The 20,753-nt window shown below is 38.7% G+C and overlaps 1 protein-coding gene across 1 annotated transcript in view; it reads right to left on the reverse strand.

The window, feature by feature from the left end:
* gfra2b (GDNF family receptor alpha 2b) overlaps positions 1 to 20,753 on the reverse strand; it is a 165,223-nt gene that overhangs the window by 116,105 nt on the left and 28,365 nt on the right. The window lies entirely within an intron of this gene.

Here is a 20,753-nt window from a genome sequence, read left to right on the forward strand (position 1 = left end):
TCGACAGGTAAACTCCCTGTGAAATTAACCAATTTCCATAAACAAACTCTGTTGTGTTGAAATCTGATCTATAAACATAACATTTCCCCTCACAACTGTATTTTCTGGAACAACAAAACACTTTTTCTACAGAAATGGTTTTTAAATAATCTGAGCACAGTAAATACTCTGATGAATGCATTTGGTGAATTTTACTCCTATGAGGTCTTTATGGAAAAATATGGTTGTTGATACTTCTCAAGAAGAGTTTGACATGGTGATCAAATCTATTCCTATCAGTGTTGTCTCTTTAGCACAGAGTTTACTATCAGTCCCTTCTCTACCTGTAACACTCAGCTCTCCTACTATTGCTGGCATCCCAATTACAGACAAGAGATGTAACAATGCTTTTATCAGAAACCAGCTTGTTCCGGTCTCTACTCCCTTATGTAAACATTGGTGGACTCTCATGGACAAGAAACTTTCAAACTTGATCTTCCTGCTACCTTATCAATATATAATTGCTAACAAAATCAAAGAGATTCTGTTCAAGATTGTACATCGGTATTACCCTTCAAAAGAAAATATTTGTAGATTTCTTCCTACTTTAAATAATGTTTGTACATTTTGTGAATGCGCCGGTGAAACCATTGAACATATTTTTGTTGATTGTATCCATGTCACTTCTTTCTGGTTCCATTTACAAAGATATATTTCCCAAAAGATAAAAAAAAGATATATTTCTGAGCAAATTTGAAATATTTCTTATAGTCACTAATCCGAATGTAACAGCCAAAGAAAAATATATAGTTAATTTAATCATAATTTTAGCAAAATATTATCTACACAAAATGCTTTGACAAAAGACCAAACCCTCCTTTTACAACTTCAAAATAACAGATCTGAAAACATACTGGAACACCATTGAAAAACTTAAAAAAAATAATAAATCAACCAAAATAACCAAATTAATAAATCACTTCAATCTACATGAAGCAGACATCTAGGTAATAGTTATGTTGTTTGTCTTTTTAAATTTTTTTATTTTGCATTTAATTTCTAAATCTACTTCCCTGTAAGTTGGACAATTAGGTTTCAACTTCTGCTCTCTAAGTTGTATGTATTTCCGTAACCGTCAATAAAGTTCTGATTTAAATAAAAAATCAAAAATAGAGGGCTGCATTGGGATTGGGTCCCGCCGGGTCCCATGGGACCAAACTCAAATCTCGCGGAAGTGGGCGGTATGAACTTTGCTGCAGGCGGGTGCGGCCGGCTAAAGAAAAACACTGCGGGATCGGGATGCAGTGTTGCCAGGTCATGTGTACGATAATTATCGTATTTGTATGATCACTTTGCCCTGTGTACGATGTACGATCAGTAATCCCAAAAAAGGCCACATATGATTGTATGATTGTGATTCTGTTATTGCGTGGTTGTAATCGGCCTGTCGCAACTGTCTGTCGGATTTTTTTGTGAACCCTGAAGGCATTTCCATTTCCATGTGACAAGTTTCAAGCCAATCATGCTTTTCTATGTGAGCTACGAGTGACGTGCATGCGTTTGCCTCAAAAGTTCCTAACAGGTGACCTCCAGGCCTCATGATTTGGCTCATTAGTTCCCACTCGTCATTGTTTACGGGGACATTTAGCCAAACGCAACTGCTGATGCAAAGCCGTGAGTGCCTGTTAGACGCTATTCAACACTAGAATGACTATAGCGCATCAATAGACTTGTTATTTTAATTTCCCTCAAAATACGATAATTTTATATCTCTGGTACGATAATACTACATTTACACATACCTGGAAACACTGTCGGGATGTATCCTAGCGACAGGCTGTCAATAAATGATGTGGAAAGGAAGCTCAAAGAAGGTCTTTACAGCACAAAGACAAAGCAAGGCAAGTCTGACATTTGGAGAAGTTTCTCAAGTGTCCATGAATCTCTTTATTAATAGCCTATAAAATGACAGGTTTCCTCCTGCGGGACAAGAGAAGACACAAAATCAATGCATTTCTATTATTGTGCGGGCATAAATTCTCAAAGTTTTGCGGGTGTGGGCAGTAATGGTCAGAAATTTAGCGGGAGCGGGATGAAGAAAACAATCCCGCGCAGGGCTCTACAACCAACATCTTTCGCCACACTTAGCTGAATTACCTTCTTTGAAGACAACTCATTGAGCTCTGTAACAACTCTCTTTTAACTGCACACTCATTTGCATATCAACACTTGTGCAGGTATTTGTTTTAGAAAGCAGATTCATTTTTATCTAGTACACCAGGGGTCATACCTATAATATCTGTAATTGTATCTATATAGTTATTTTGATGCAGGACCCTCTACTCCTGTCGAACTGCCCTCTTCTGTTTCGTCTTTACCTGAATCCAGTTGTGGATATTCAGGAAGGTCTTCTGTGTTCAGTGCAAATGGTGAAGTTTGACTCTGAGTCTGATGTTGGATACAAATCATTATGCAGACTGACAGGATTAAGCTGCTTTTCATGATCAAATCTCTTTCTGAAGTTAACACAGGTATAAAAATGCTCATTTTGTAGAGAATGTAAAAATATAAACAGATAAGTACATATTATCTATATGTATGTGGAGTCCCCTTATTCTTATGATATACAGGTAACACCTGTGACTACCTGGAAAAATGTTGCACATATTGATTCAGTTTCTGTAAAATCTTTAGTTTTTTCTGGTTATGATGTATGATATAACATTAGAAAGACATGTTTTGTTCTCACCTTCTCCAGCTATGACTGTAGTCTTTTCATAGAGGTGAAAGTCTTTGTACAGCAGTGAAAAATTCGTCTACAATGAATAAAAAGATGACAGGAATAAAAACTGCTAAGAAACTGCTGAGGAGTTAATACCAACAGCTTTTATCAGCTTCTCCTTTTGTCAGTCATACACAGATATTTACAAAGCGACTGAAAAAATAAAGGCAAATAATTATCTAGAGGCAGTTTTCTTCAGTTTATCTGAAGAAAATCCAACAGTATCAAATCTTTCATTGACAGCAGTTGTATATTTCTGTCAAGAGGCAAAAAAACAAAAATGTCCTTTTTTCTATTTAGGAACTGAGAGTTAGAGGGGAACAAATCAACAGCATCAAAACCTTTCAATCAAACGGGAATCAAAGGAAAACGACTGCACTGTGACCTCTGGGTCATATTCATGTGCTCATACAACAGTGAAAGTTTCAGTGTGTGCATGTGTCAGGCAGCTGAGAATGAGATGAGTAAACACAACAGTGATGTGTCTCTGCGGAGCAGTTCTAATCAGCCTCCAGCTCACTCATTAGCCTGCATGCTAAACACATCAGTCATTAGTCAGACTGGTAAATTAGCCATTTATTCGGCTGCATGCTAAATACCAATGTCAGAGTTAAATGTGTAATTTAGCAGGCTGAACTCTAAAGCACCTCTGTGATTAGGTGCTGCACGGGCCAGTTATTGGACAGAATACTTAAAGCCTCACACATTAACACGCATGCCAAACAGCTCCGGTCAATACTAAGTGGCCTGATCTATTAGCTGAAGGATTTGGCAATGGAGTCTGAGCAATTACTTAAATACTGGCTGTCCACACAGTGTCTGAACCACAACAAGTCGTGCACGGTCAGCAGCTAAGTCTGAAGCTGAGAGGCCGATCTTTACTGAAATGTGCTGATGTAAAGGAGCCAAAATTCACTGAAGCAGCGCTGCTGCCAATAGTCTAACACAGTCAAATGATCCTTTTAATACGATAATGTTAATTATTCCTCATTGTGGCGTCAATATACTTCCATTTAAAGGTCGACTGATGAGAATTCAATCTACATGAATGTTTTTTAACATCTAGTGTGTCTCATCCTGAGGAGTAATTAAAAAATAGATTGTAAAATGGTATCAGTAAGCAGAACACATTAAATACCACAAGAACAACTACGGTGAAGTGTGAAGAGCTGCCGGCAGATAGAAAACTGGGAAGCAGACGTTACCCCTCTGTTCAGATGTAACATCAACACCACTCATCATGCTCCCCTTCTGTGTAATGTTTCTTTAATCATTCACTGAATCATGCATTTTCTGTACATGCTTTTTCCTGATGGTAGGAGGAAGCTGGTGTATCGAGTCAGTGTACGTTAGCTACAGATTCCAGAGTTATGTATGTTTCACATTTTACTTACTTTTGTAAAGGTTTGTATGTTTCTGTCCAACTCAGAGGGGAGATAATGTGCTATACTCAGTTTCAGTGTGTGTGTCCCAGCATTCAGGCCAGGCACTGATATCAGAATGAGTTCATTCTTTCTTTTTTAAGAATGTACTGTTCAGCTTCAATAAATAATGTTTATTCATGTAAGCTTCATAATGAATGCACTGAAATGTGAGCCAATTATTTTGTGTTTTTTAAAAAAAATATTTTCTCTCTGTTCAGGGAGACGTACAACTGTTGAGTTAACGGCAGGGAATGGGCACCACAGTGTATTTGAGAACATAGCAGTGTCTCTGTTCTTTAAACAAGTATTCAAAACTCAAAATGACTACATTAATGCTGTACTCTTTAGAGGGTAGTCAGCGCATATTCCCCAATATGAACTGGAACCTGGTTTCAACACTGAAGATGTAATTACATCATAATGTGGATTGAATAAATCAACCATAAATCAGTTAATAGTCCAATTCTGCAGTTTAAAGATGGTTTATTATCTGTTGGTTTTACTGCAGATTCAATTTAAGATATCCACTTCAGCATGACAGTGAAATGTCAGAGTGAATCTGCATCATTACAGTGAGTGAGCTGAGTCTGAACTCCTTTAATCAGCCAGCCCAAACACCAGTTGTCTTGCTCTGTATTAACAGTGGAAATGGCGTAAAGCCCACCATCACTGGTTGTGAGGTAACATCATGAGAAAATGTGTTTGATGTCACAGTTTACAATGTTTCATTACATCTAACGTCTGTAAATCATTTGGATTTCAGAAGGAAGAAACACTGATATTGAAGTTTTTTCCAGCTGTTTTTGTTGCTGAAATGGCTTTGATACATACATCAGACTGTCTTTCACTGATGAATATCTATCAGACTGTTTATCAAAGTAAAATAGCTTTTAACTAACCCCAACCCAAAAATACTGTGATCTTTTATTATCAAATATATCTATGTGAAGATACCTAACCAATGACACATTTATGGAATTGACTTAATTTAAATGGAAAATTAATATCTACATTAATTAAATGTTAAGAACTGAATCAGATGCATCAAACCAAATTATTATGTTTCATCCCGTTCTGAGTCATCTCTAATTCCATGTGTCTGTAAACATATCTGATCATCATACCATCACTTCCATATTTCTCCAACTATATCATCTCATCTATACTTTATTTGCATTACAAACATTCAATTATTTTACAGGCTTATTCAGTTACTGCTGATCATTCAAAATAACTAAATAGGTTGTGGGTTTGTACCATTAAATACGTCTTGTAGGTATAAACCTATAAACTAGCGCCCCTAAAGGTAAGGAAATATGACTCACAAGTGTTTCCACATTAAAAAATGCAAATTTCTGTTCATTAGAATTCATTGAAAATGTAAAGTAATCCACTGAAAAGCTTTTTTGTCACAACTGAATTGTTAGTTTTCAGAATGATTTGGTCAAGATGGTTTTTATCAGTTCAATATATGCACTTATCTGCCAAAAGAGTGTGCTCTCCTCATCCTGCCAAAAGAGCTCTGATCAGTTAAGACATGGTTAGAAAACACCTGAAGGTGTCTTGGAGTGTTAGCAAAGGATCCTTTTGGGCCTTGTAGGTTGTTGGCAGGGTTATTGTGTATCGAGCGCTTTGAATTTCCCTCAGAGGGGGGCTGGGCTCAGCCTTAGAGATAGGGGGAGGAGCTCCACCAGCCAGAGGGAGCTCGGAGTAGAGCCACTGCTCCTCCACATAGAAAGGAGTCAGCTGAGGTGATTCATCTGTCTCCTGGTCCGCTTCCTGGTGAGGTGAGGTGTAGACTACTAGACTCCTAGTGCTACTAGGAGGAGACTGCTGAGAGTCTCTTGGATGGTTCTAGAACAACCTAGTGTCCCCTCCAGAGGTGTGGAGGAGGTGGCTGGGGGGCAAGAGGACTGGATATGTCTGCTTAGATTGTTGCCCCCGCATCCGCGACCCTGATAAGCATCAGAAAATGAATGGATAGACGGATGGATGGACAACTCAATGCCCCTTCAAATTCTTAACTGATATCAATCCAACCAAACAAAAAAATCACTCTAAAGAAAAAGTGCAGACAGCCAACATGAGGCACTTCAATAACTGAGAGTCAGCCCCTGTGAACACCAGATACAGCAATGATTCGGGGAACTCAGTGACTCCTCTAACACCTTAAATAAAGAAAGTGATGCAGTCCAGAATACAAGCAACAGAGTTACAGGTTCATGCTTACATTTGTCACATTTAGAGTCTAATTTTGGACAACCTAACCAATGAAGTCGAGCTAATCTTGAATTGGGCACAGCATGCCTTCGGCCCGATTACCTTCAGCTAGTTTCCATCTGGAATTTGTTCATGTAACTCCTCTTCATGTTTATTTTTGAGTTTATCTCATATTGTTGAGCTCAGCTAAATGACAAGGTTGCATAACTTCTTTTTCAACTACCTCTCTCATGAAAGTAGAGAATATATCTTTCGATTTCTTCTCCATCAAGGTCAGAGCCAAAGTCTGTTGCAGGTGTCTGCATGCAAGGCTGCATAAAAGCTACTTGGTAAAGAATTGGAATCTGAGCAAAAATTATTCAAATTAGCAGGGCAACAGTCTTTACACTGTCTGTTTTAGTCAGGAATCTCAGATAAACCCCCAGTCCTCACGTCCCCAGTATCATTAAGTTTAGTTAAGTTGAAATCTGCTTCAACACAGAACCATGCTGACACTTTAAATATGACACAATGCAGATGGAAGGAAAAGCAGATGAATGTGGCTTATTCTGAACATCTGCATGGATGCAGATTCTTCATAAAGTACATCTTTAATGACAAAAGAGAACAGTGGATCAGCTCATGTGCTTTAAACTAGACAGTTTCTAGACTGTGTTTCTACCATCACCACAGGAAGAACAGAGGGCTGTTTCTGTAGAGTTTTGAGGGGAAATATTAAGCAAAATTGTCAGAAGACAAACACATTACAGCTTCTCCATCTGTTCTGCAGTCTCCCCATGAGCTGGAGAACTTCACAGCTTCTGTAGTTTCTGCCCTCTGAAAATAATTTGCTTTTATAAAGGTGGAGTTTATAGTCGAGCTGTTTTATTGGGGTACCTTTGATTTCACAGGTAAGTTGCCACTGAGGTTATAAACTGTCCCCAAACTCATAAAAACATAAATTTCAACAGAAAACATGATAATAAGACTGTTTCTGTTTACCATCATCAAATTTACATAATTACAGTTTGGTGTTTACATGAGTTCTACTTTTTCCGCAAGGTCTCCATTTGTTTGTTTTTTTTGGATTTTGATGTAAACTTGGTTTCAAGGTCCAAAACTCTCAGCAACAAGAGCAAAAAGTGACAAAACTGTGTTGCCTGAGAAGGCTGTGTTCTTGTTGCAGATTTTAGCGCCTGATTTTAGACTTTAGCGCCACTGCGACTGCAGAAACTTCCCTCCCCTTTTGGGGGTTCCTACTCTGATGCCTGAATATCCATTGCAGAGCACAGGGCCTAAACAAAGCACAAGGGAGATATTTTCCAACCAAAATGGCAGTGGTTTGGAGGTACTGTTCTGAGTATTCAGTACTGTCAGGGTGGAGATAACCTGCTTTTCACTGAAGCTGCATTGCTCTGGTCTGCAGCAGTGAATCTGAGGGCTAATTTGTCTAATCCACCAGGAACTTTGAACCATAGTGGACAACAAGCAACCGTTGACTGAACGAATCTTTTCAGTTCCTGTGTGTAGTGACAGAATGCTGCCACTTGGGAACAGTTCTGACATTTTTTTAACCATTATTGCTTAGGTGGTCTTCTGAATTGGCAGAATTGTTCCTGCTTGAAGGTGAATTCAAAGTGGATGACTAAAAACTAATTTGAGGTTTAACAATAAAGCAACTGTAAGATATAACTGCGCTGAACAGGAGTTGATCCCAGATCTCCTGGGTGACAGCCACATCTCCAACTACGCCATCAACCCATCAATTCTTTTAAAAGTAGTAAATAGTTATTTTGTGACAATGCCATGAGACTGTACTCCTATATGTTGTGGTTTGCACCATAAATCTTTAGGCATCATATGACTCTACTCCCATTCTTTTCACAATTTGATTAAGAAACAAATCCTCAAGTTAAAAACAGTTTTATTCAAAGAGCTGATTTCTGTTAACCTAAGAGGAGAGCAAAGAAGTAGAATTAAGTTAATCTAAAAGTTCACTGACGTCTAAAAAAGAACAGATGAAAGAATTGTTACAATTTTTCCGAATATATTTATATATATTTTATATATACATTTTTTTTTAAAAACCAACACAGCAATGAAATATGCTATGTGAGTCAGATAACAAACAATAGCTTTCTTAAAGATAAATTTATAGACATCTGCAATAAATCTGAGTAATATATGGATTAATATATTAATACTATTAGCAGTTTCTAAGCCTGCAGATAAATATTAATTAAATTAAACAGAAAGGTGTGTGCATGTGTGTTCAACAGGTGCCAAACTAGATGGGTCAAATGCAGAGAGTAATTTTGTGTGACTTGTAACATGACAATAAACAGTCATCTTAATGTGTTTGCACAGCAATGGAATAAAGAGGGCCTGCAGAGGAGCACTCTAACAACAAAAAGAAAAGGAAGAAAGGACTAAACTTTTTGTTGGAAGGGAGAGAAGCAACTATTTAGGTGATGAGGGAAAGCAAAAACACAGATCACAACAGGAGCAGTGACGGAGAAGGAGAGACAGAGCAGGAGGAGATACATGTCGGCTGTGTGGAAGGAGGGGGCATTGGGCGAGGGACTGCAGGAGCAACAGTAAGATAGAGGAAGAGTTTGGGAGTCAGTTATGACTAGATAATGAAAAAAACAGGAGCTGTAACCAGGATAGAAGCAGGAAAGCCAGAAAAAGTGTTAAACTTAGAGGGAATTGAACTTATCTTATAGTATGAAATCAAACCTGAGATTACATTGAATGTTTCCGGGACGCATTTTCTATGCGACACAGGTGCAACACGAACTGTAATCCATCCTGATGACATTCCGGGAGTTGAGGAATCCAAAGAAATTATTTGGGTCAAATCAGCAAATGGTAAGAGCCATCCTGAGCGTTTATCAAAACTCTTGACAGTGCTGATTGTCAAGTTGTCTTGTCCACTCTGGGTACCTGTAACTTACTGGGAAGGGATTTACTCCATTTATTGAAGCTAAGAATAGTTCCAGAAGAAAAAGGGTTAACTGTAGTTTGAATGAAGTCCACTCAAACAATGATTCAGCATGAGACCACCTTTATACTGGTATAGTTTGGATCTTGTGTCTACAGGCCCCAGCTCTGTCACGCTTCCTCTCCTTCAGAAGGCAAAATAACACGACTCAGGAGAGCTCACCCTCAGGTCACCACATGAATTACACTGCACTGTGTCTTACAAATATACTCAAGGGGAGGACATATTTTTTTGTTTTAAACAAATGGGAAACGTTTTTTCAGAGAAAAACAGACCATGTCAAAGTTAAAACACTTATACTGGAATAAAGAGGGTTGTTGTGCAGTCAGCTGCTCACTCTCCCACAGCATGAGAAAGTTTTTAAGATCATGGAATGCAGCCCATGTGTCACTCTCCAAACCCACAGATGACCACTGGAGGCGTTTAGGGGTGTTTGTGACTGCATGTGAAGGAGGAGGTGGAGCCAGGAATAGAGTATTCTGAGAAACTGGATGCATATACTAGTCCATTAAATTGGACCATGGATGCAAAACCAAATGTACACTTACAAGGACAGATCTGGAAGAATAAAGGTGCCATTTACTATGAAATGTAGAACTTATACTGCCAAAGAGTTTGTTTAAATATGCTTCAGTATCGAGCCATGGAGCACGGTATGTCTCTACAGGAGGGCTGGTAACAATAATGAACAAGGTTTTTGCAGTGTATGGTTTTATTTATAATAAATAATAATATCATAATATGATAATAAAGAATTTTTGTCTAACATGTCAAATATGTGCAAAATATGATCCATACATATGGCCTAGGACCGGGACGAGGACAGTTCCCGAGGCCGGAGGACCCTTTTCAACACGTTTGTATGGATTTCATTGAATTAAATAAAGGGGTCTCCCTGGTGATTAGTGATGTTTTACCAAATGAGTTGAAGTATTTCCACATGCACAGGCAGATGCACTCTCAACACCAGTGAATTAAATGTTACCTAGATTTGGAATTCCTGAAAAAATCTACAGTGATAACAGGAATTTGTAAACAATATTATCTTCCTGATGGCGAAGAATTTAAAAAAAAAAAAAGGATCTCAGAAAACACTGTGCATATCATCCACAATCAGCAGGTTTGCTGGAGAGACACAATTGAATAATTAGGTCAAGACTGAAGAAACTGGGAAGAATTGGGTTTACTGTTTACCACTAGTAGTCCTAAACATGCATATTACTCTAACTAGCACAGAATTAGCTCCATTTGAGATAATGTATGACCATTTTTACTACCACAGTTAAAACTATTCACCGGACATGATGAAGAAAGAGAAGAAACCTTAGCAGGATACATGGTTAAAATGTTAACAAGTAGAGAGATCTCTTCTGTCTAGTATGTTCCAGGTGACCCTGCGGAGGAATCTCTAAAACTGGATCTTCATCAAAGTGATAAAGAAAGAGAACTAGTCCAGCCCAAGGTGGGAAGGTTCATAGCAGGTACTGTTTACAGCACCCACAGCAGCTAAACTAATATATCCTGGATTCACTCATTACACTGTAAACTAGTAGTAGAACAGAAGTAGGGAAAGATTATTTACCCACCATCGTTCTCTGAGGCATAAGTCTGACTACAAAGGGGAATTCTCTCAACAGGAGGGGGTTCGTCTCAACCTCAGTGAAGAAAACAATGGCTAAAACGAGAACATAGGGTGTGGCTAAAATAAGACAGGGATAGACAGACAGCAGCCGTGGCATCCATTCAGATTACCAGGATTTTGTAGGTTAAAAGGAACCAGCTGTGTATTGTTAATCATTATTCTTATTATAGTATTGCTAATTCTATGGGATTAAGCACAGATTAATAAAAAACTAAAGATAATGCATTACAATGAATCACCCTCAGACCCAGACTGACCACAGAGATAGGAGGTCCCTCAGGTCCAACAGACAACTTGTCAACCTATTTTTTGTTGCAGGAATAGATGGGGTGGCTGACATTGACTTATGCTCAATTATTTTATGTAAAGACAACCAAAAAGCCCATGTGTATTCTGAAAAGTTCATATGTGAAATGTATGTTAATACAAAATTTCTGAAGAATCGTCGGTGTATCAGTTGGAATTTTGTTAGAATGTATACAGCATGACAAAATAACCAATCTAATTGTATTGAATGTGCAAAAGCCAGAATATAAATTTAGAAATGAAGCATTACAATTGCATTACAATTGCATAATGAATCTTTTGTACCTAACACAGAGCAATGTAAAACTCTCTTTGTTGTTCCCAGCAGTTAAGAAAAGAGATGCACTGCCCTCAGCGTTGGCTTATAAGGGTAATTATATATGTTTCATCCAAAGGGGTACAGGTAAGAATGTGGGTACACTCATGTCAGATAATTGTCAAGAATCCATCTATTGTCACTCAGGATGCAGGTAACTACTCAGCATCTTGGTTTCGGAACCAGACTTCCATGAGAGCAGACCTCTGGTGGCTGTGTGGGGAGATGAAACTGAGGTCCGTCCTTCTGCCTAACTGGCAGCTGCACAATAGCCCAACTACTGATGCCTCTCCGTCTGTTCCCTGTGGGGGACTTTAAGGCCTTGGGTGAGAAGCTGCAATGTCTCAAGCGTTCAACTGCGTCTGGAGGTTCATTTGACAACAGAGTGTACCTAGATAGCATTGGAATTCTGAGTCCCAGATGAATTTAAAGCTAGAAATCAAGTAACTACAGACTTTGAATCTTTTCTTTTCTGGTGGGCAACAATAAATAAAAATGTTTATTGGATAAATTACATCCACAAGGCATTGCTGAACAATTAAAATGTTTGGAACTTTTTCCTGTTCCTTTATTCCTAACAATACTTCCGCAGATTCCACAACATGGAATCAGAAAAGAGCTTCCTCCTCATTTTGAACAGAAACATATTGGATATTATTGGAATCAGTCCGAGACCCAAGATTAGCTTTAGCTCTTTTGAATCTCTGATTCTCAGTTTTCCCACCCAAAGTGGAAATCACAAAAACCTCTTCTACTTGTTGTTGTGTATCGTCCACCTGACCCTTATTCTGAGTTTCTGTCTGAATTCTCAGAATTTTTATCACAGTTAGTGCTGAGTACAGATAAAGTCATTGTAGTGGGTGACTTAAATATTCATGTAATGTTGAAAATGACAGCCTAAATATTAACTTTACTTACTGCCTTATCATATCATACCTTTGACCTTGTGCTGACTTATGACATTGAGAGTGAACAGTTAACAGTGTTCCCTCAAAATCCTGTCTTGTCTGATCATTTTTTGATAACCTTTGAATTTACATTACTTGACTACACAGCTTCTGAGAAGAATTTTATATATAGAAGGTGTCTATCAGAGAATGCTGTAACCATATTTAAAGAGTTAATTTCATCATCCTTTTCTTCACTGCAGATATGACAGAGGACAGCTACCTAAATTTTACTCCCACAATACTTGACTCACTTGTTGACAAGATTCTTCTCCTCGCATATAAAGCTCATAATATAATATATAATATAAAGCATATAATGACCGAGCTCCATCTTATCTTAAAGATCTCATTGTAAGATATTTTCCTAACAGAGCACTTCGCTCTCAAACTGCAGGTTTACTTGTTGTTCCCAGAGTTTCTAAAAGTAGAATGGGAGGCAGAGCCTTCAGTTATCAGGCCCCTCTCTTGTGGAATAAGCTGCCGGTAAGCAGACACCCTTTCCACTTTTAAGACTAGGCTTAAAACTTTCATTTTTGACTCAGGTGATCCTGAAACATCCCATACATCCCATGCTGCTATAGGCTTAGACTGCTAGGGGACCTCATCTGTCACACCTCTCCTCACTTTGCTCTCCTCTCCTGTTTAATTTCTCAAATGATATTATGTACATGTGACATTATTGTGGTAATTGACTTATGTTTCCCTGTTCCAACAGGTATCCTTTGAATGATGTGGTGTTTTTTCCCCCTCTTTTCTGTCTTCTCAAACCCCAGCTCGTCGAGGCGGATGACCACCCTTCCTGAGTCTGGTTCTGTCAGAGGTTTCTTCCTGTTAAAAGGGAGTCGTTCCTTTCAACAGGCGTGCTCAGGACGGAAGATTGGGCTGCAGAGAAGTTTCGGTGCAATCTGTTGGTTTCCTTAGCTAGGATATTGTTTTTTAATTGACTCTATACGAATTAATTGGATTATTTTGAAATTAATTAATTGGCTTGAATTGGACTATATTATTTAAGTGCCTTAAGATGACATTTGTTGTAATTTGGCGCTATATAAATTAACTGAATATAAATCTGATATCTTCAGGCTGGTAACATGACTGACCGCAGCCTTTGTTCAGACTCTGCACAGGTACATGTTAGCATCTCTAATTCAATTCAATTCAGTTTTATTTATATAGCGCCAAATTACAGCAGGAAAACGATCAGTTTCACAGTCTGAGCTGCAGACTTTGGAGCCTTGTTCCACCCAGGAGCTCAGAGCAGAGGAAGTGAAACCCGCAGGCAAAGCAGAGTGCTCCCATGACTAATACTGCCGCCTGCCTCCTTACATTCAACTCCCTCAAGGGACGGCTTAGGCGGGTCCCTGTACAGAGTTCTCCTAAACCTCCACACTCCGTCCTGCCTCAACACCCTGCCACACTCACTCAGATAAAGCAATAATTACACACTTAGTGTCACAGAGCGTTTTCTGTGTGCCGTGTGATCCTCTGTCATGCTTTAATGAGCAAACTGTTGTCACTAAATTCTGTATCACAGAGGAATTAAAAAAACTTTTCATGAGTGCATCAAATCAATTTGAAGTGGAGTGAGATATCTCTTCCTCACCTGTATCTGTGAGCTTTCAGGGAGTTAATGGAGAACATCTCGATTTCACTCGAAACTGCTTCAGCTTGATGACGAGCGACTGAATCACACTTCAAACACCTGGTTGTTTAAAATTCATGTGTGAAGATGTTATTAGTTTCATGTCATCTGCTGTCATTCATGTGCACGGTAAAGGTGATAATTCGTTTTGTCTTTTTTTTACCCATCTACCTTATCTGCATCTATTCTCACCTGTTTTTATTGCACCCACATATAGTTTATTTGTTTAAAATGTGGACCTCAGCAGGATATCATCCATGCAGTGTGTGGGCCAGAGCCAGTTTGTTATCGAAATTATTTTTCTGATGAAAAATACATTAACTGTTTTAACTATGCAGAATGTCATGTAGTATAAAAGGAGCAAATTTTTTATATTCATGACATCGTTTCTGCAGATTACTCAGTTGCATTCGTCCTCCTCTATTGGATTCAGATTTGTGACTGGGGGACCTTAAAGGAATCCAAGAAAACCCCATCCACACCACCATGCAAGCAGCAGCAGTCTGAACTGTGTCATGGATCCATGCTGCTGTTTCTTATCAAACAGATGGAGAATCTCAGAACAGACTATGTTCATCCATTCATTCCAACCATCTTCATCACTACGCTACAGATTTTTATATATTTTTATTCTTGACCATTAACCAAGGTTACTGAGGATCTGAATCTCTTCTGTCTTCAGGTAGATGATCCAACCACTCTGATCTATGTGACTACATTAGCATGCACAGTATTATTAGGATATTAACCTGTTCTAAACCTCACTCTGAATCAGAAACTCCCAGCATTTAAATAGTCCAAATACGGTCATATTCAGGGTAAGCCAGCCATCCGTCCATTTTCTGCCTACAACTCCAGGGACAATAGTCAAACAGAGATTCCAGGACCTCCTTCTACCCATCACCTCCTCCATCTCTTCCAGGTGGGTACAGTGGGTACATTGAGGAGTCCAGAAGGCAACCTGACCATATTCCTAAACCACCTCAACGGAAACCTTTCTATGCAAATCAATCAAATCAAGCTATCTAATGACACACACCTGCAACTTATGACGCCTGCCTTTGTCTGACATTTATCAATCATCAGAAGCGACTTTGGGTTCACTCTAAGAACACAGTTGGTTGTTTTGAACTAATTGTCACAGATTGAGTAGCTTGTTTCTGTCACAAGATCTGGCAACACTGGCTCCAGCTGCAGAGTTTGGCACAGAACAGGATGGTTGCCCACAAAAACCAAAGTACTGCTCCAAGTTTTGAGGGATGTGGATATGACAAAGGGTTCAGATGAAAACCAACACTGTGATGACACGGTGTGATGCATTAAATAGACTGTGCTCTAAAATATTAATGGAATATCCAAAATGCAACCCATGTAAAGAATAATCTGAATATTGTCTTATATAGATCAGAATATTGCTTGGCTTGAACACAGCCAGTGTTTCCAACTCAACAGAATCTAATGATGACACAATAAAAGCCTTTTAAACAACACTCTGGACTTTCTGGCATAACCTAAAATTACCTGGAGTCCAGTAGAAGTGATGACATTTCTAAACGGTCAGGCTGTGCCTTCATTTGGTCAGCCTGTTTAAGATGAGTACACTTAACTGATGTGTTTGGTGTCATTGTGTCAACTTATATTGGCTGTAAGAGAATTACATTCCTGTCAGAACAGCTGCTGATGAGTTTAAGGTCCAAAATTAACAAAAGTCTTTATACAGTTTGAAGAGAAACAAAAACAACTTCACAACATAGAAGCTGACCTCAAACATCTGTCGTAACAGCATCTGGTGCACCATACATCACTTTCAAAATCAAAGGGAATTAATGGATGAAAACCTTGCTTTGAAAAACAAACAAAAAAATCCCACTTTGGGACAGTAACCTCTGAATGTGGTTCACATTAGAGCCCTGCACGGGACTGTTTTTTTCATCCCGCTCCCGCTAAATTTCTGACCATTACCGCCCGCACCCGCGACTTGTGTGTTACACTTCCACCCACTCCCGCAATGTGTATGTCCACTCCCGCCACACCCGCAAAACTTAATGCCTTAATGACCACACAATAATAGAAATGCACTGATTCCCGGGACGGGAGAAGACACAAAAAGACACAAAAAGAAAACACGTCATTTTATAGGCTATTAATAAAGAGATTCATGGACAATTGAGAAACTTCTCCAAATGTCAGACTTGCCTTGCTTTGTCTTTGTGCTGTAAAGACCTTCTTTGAGCTTCCTTTCCTCATTATTTATTGACATCCTGTCACTAGGATACATCCCGACAGTGTTTCCAGGTGGGAAATGTAGTATTATCGTACTAGAGACATAAAATGATTGTCTTTTGAGGGAAATTATCGTACACCTGTCAAAACTAAAATAACAAGTCTGTTGATGCGCTATAGTCATTCTAGTGTTGAATAGCGTCTAACTCACGGCTTTGCATGAGCAGTTGCGTTAGGCTAATGTCCTCCGTAAACAATGACGAGTGGGAACTAATGAGCCAAATCATGAGGCCTGGAGGTAACCTGTTAGGAACTTTTGGGCAAACGCATGCACGTCACTCGTAGCTCACATAGAATGAGAGAAAAGAAGGCTTCTAAAACAATGACCAATACACTCGGTTACATTGTGTGTACACAGATGAGTAAAGCTTCCAGACATACTGCTGCCTCTAACTTCCTCTGTCAGAGATCATAGTACATGTAAGTACAGCTGAATTCACTGCACAGACATTGTCTTTAAGTTACTTTAATGGTGATTTTGTCAGATGAGGCTGCGCTTATAAAATCAGGATTTTATTAGAGCAGAGCAACAGTCTGGAAATACTGTTTGTGAATTGACACGCTTCTGACAAAAGAAACAGAAAAATATGTGCATGAGAGCAGCTTTATGTGAAATTCCGCTGGATTAATATACACTTACACTTTACCGGTCTTGGAACTTTGGCGCATGAGCAGAACAGCTCGGCTCATTTGAGTTTAGTTGAGTGTTTACATGTTGGAGGGATTCAATCACCAACTGCATTATCTGGGTGTGTTTATCTGGCTTAGAGAAGCTCAATTTTGCATGATTTTGGCCAGACTAACATATTTACTTGCAATTATTATAAGACATTCAGTTTTCTTCAAGCATCGTGTAAATAAGCTTAGTGACACAGCTAAAAAAGATGACCAATAAGTGAGGAAAAGGATAGCAATGACAGATTACATCACTGTATATGGTTTACAGACACCCTCAGGTATACGAGGTAAGTGGAAAAATTCAATTCAGTTTATCTACACAGCAAATTTCTGGAGTTCAAAAATCTGGAGTTAAACGAAAAAGTGTTTAAGTGTTTGACTACAGCTTGTGTTCAGGGTAACTCTTTGGCGGTGTAATATTTCGGTGTTCATTCACTGGGTGTTGAAGAGCCCGATTCTGTCAGGACTTGATGCGAGAGAGGGAGGACCCAGAGGCAGACATCCAAAATAGCGAGATTTATAAACAAAAGAGGCACAAGCCAAAAACAGAGGACGTGGCTGAGCTGGATATCAAAAAATACTCAGAACTATGGCGAACAAAACAAAACTATGATTTATAAATAACAAGACTAAGAAAAAATAACAAACCAGACTATGAATAATGAGACTATGACTATGGTAGCAAAACCTTACTTGACAAGACGTGGAGGGATCATGAAAGGGTAGTGAGGATTTCGCAATGAGTGATGGGAACCTGGAAACTATATACTGTGGGGAGGTGATTGGTGACGACGTGCAGCTGTGAACAGAAATAGGTGACTTGAGTGAGACTAAGTGATGGGGAAAAATATGACCAGAAACCTGAAAAAGATCAAAACATAAATCGTGACAGAACCTGAAACATAACAAAGAACCTGAAATCAAGAATATCAAAACATAAACTGTGACAGATTCAACACTGCACCTGAGTTAACAGCTTTGTCACCGAGCTCCGGCTCAGCCATTTTTACTTGGACTTCACCATGACTCATAAGCCAGGTAAAAGTGTGGTTTTACTTTTGAAACTTACATTATTTTAGGCTGTGCAGGACTTTAAGACGATAATAAGACTTACAATAACGTACATTTGTATATTTTGTCCTAGACTTTCATGGCCAAACTTGCTAGCAGTTAGGCTGCTGAAGTTTGCCCCAAACTGGTCAGGACTCGTGAGGAAGCTAAAAGTAAAATTTCGCTCATCAAACTAACATAACATTAGGCTTATATCAGTATAATAACAGCACATTCGTATGTTTCGTCAGACTGATTTTGCGAGGTTAAACTCGCCAGCTAGCTAGCTAGCTCGGGGCAAACATTAAAGCGTAGTTTATGCTTCTCCGTCATTTCGATGAGCTTCTTCGCCATGTACAGCCATTGAGACCGGAAAACAGTGTTGCCAGGTGGGAAATGTTGTATTATCGTACCAGAGACATAAAATTATCGTATTTTGAGGGAAATTATCTTACACCCGTCATAACCAAAATAACAAGTCTATTGATGCGCTATACTTACTCTAGTGTTGAATAGTGTCTAACAGGCACTCACGGCTTTGCATCAGCAACCCCACAGTTGTGCTAGGCTAAATATCCCCTGTAAACAATGATGAGTGGGAACTAATGAGCCAAATCATGAAGCCTGGAGGCCACCTACTGTTCGGAACTTCTGAGGCAAACGCATGCACGTCACTCGTAGCTCACATAGAAAATCACGATTGGCTTGAAACTTATCACATGGAAATGCCTTAATGGTTCACAAAAAAATCCGACAGACAGTTGCGACAGGCTGATTACAACCGATTACAACCACACATTCACAGAATGGTCAAATTATCGTATATTTGGCCTTTTTTGGGATTATTGGTCTTACATCGTACACAGGTCTGAATTATCGTACAAATACGATAATTATCATACACCTGGCAACACTGCCGGAAAAAGCAACTGCCGGAAATTATGTCTTGTGGTCCACGGCAACGCAACATGTAGTTAGAATTTTTTGGAGGTGCACGTCACGTTTTTTTTTACATAATAGTATTACTGGTAAAATTATTATTTTTTTCCTCAAGTGATCAAGATGTTGTTGAAGGTACAACATGGAAGGACAAAGAAATATGTGAAACTGAAAGAGGTCAGCTTCTCAGATTTTATCAATGCAGGTAGGTGATGTACCTATGTGTTGTCTGATGCCATTAAAGGGGAAATAATAATTTGATGTGTTGAATGGTGTGCTTCAGTGCAGCAGAAGTTTCTCATACCAGAAGATAAAGTGCTAAAAGTCACAGATGTGCAGGGCATAGAGGTGGATGAGGATGTCTTCCCAGAACTTGCAACAGAAGCAATGTGTTTTGTCATCTCCACTGATGATGGTAAGGGGATTGAAAATTTCTGGGCTTGTTTGTTTTTTGCAGAAAGCTTTTACAGATTTGTGGTAATGTTTGTCAAACTATCTCAGCAGCTTAGAGATTGATATCCTGAGCAATCAAAAAATGTATTTTGACTCTCCTCTATCATGTGCATTTCAGTCATCCCACTTTCAGTGATCCAATAACATAGCTGACTGCTCAGACCCAACAGAATTTGCAGACTGCTCCAACCTAACAGCACTTGTGACACTTGGTAGGTGTGGTAGGCAGGCTTATAGTGTTTATTATGAAATACAAAATGGCCCTCGGGCAAGTTGTGATATTAGTAAACTAAACCTTGGTGTTAAGTGATCTTTTGGAATGAAAATGTGCTAGTCCTTGATCCTACATGGCACCCTACTGTACTGTATATGGCAATTTTGTGTTTTTTTATTTTTGATTGTATGTGCCCTGTAACCTAATGTTGTTATTTGTGGTCCCCAGATTTTACACTACTACAGCAAGATGGCAAAGTTGTTTTTGTTTTGGTTGAGCATGAAACTTATTTCCATGATCATTTCCATGCTTTCCAAATAAGTGAAAACATCCCTAGAAAGATACTGGTTCTGGAAATGGATAGATTAAGACATTTTAAATCTTTTTATGCTCAAATGTCCTATGGGTGTGATTCACATTTGTATGTTGTGTCAGAGGGTTGTATTATTTAATGTATAAACATTGCTGGCTTCACTCTTGTTTTTATGAACATGTTTATGTACTGAAATTGCAGGTTTAAAGTCTACTTCATGTTAATACATTCTTGTATGACAGAAATCTTGTCAGACATTTGTGCATTGCTTTTATACAATGTTTGCACTTTCTTCTTGGTTTGTTGTAACATGTTTACACACTTTGTGATTCAAAATGTCACATTCATTTAAAATAAAAATGTTTGGCAATCAATGTTTTTCATAGTCGGATTTGTAGCAGTTTTTAACATATATTTAAGTTTTGACTGTTAACACCATAAAATAGTTTTCATTAAAATTAACTTCAGGTCAGAGTTATATTATACCCCACATGGTATTAGTATTTTAACTCCCACAAGTGTTCAGGTTTAACTTCAGAAAAAAGTTTTAAAAAAAGTCAACGAGTTACTTTAACTTTT

This window comes from Leuresthes tenuis, unplaced genomic scaffold (genome assembly GCF_036924035.1).
Source record: "Leuresthes tenuis unplaced genomic scaffold, fLeuTen1.0.hap1 SCAF_19, whole genome shotgun sequence".
Classification (NCBI taxonomy): Eukaryota; Metazoa; Chordata; class Actinopteri; order Atheriniformes; family Atherinopsidae; genus Leuresthes; species Leuresthes tenuis.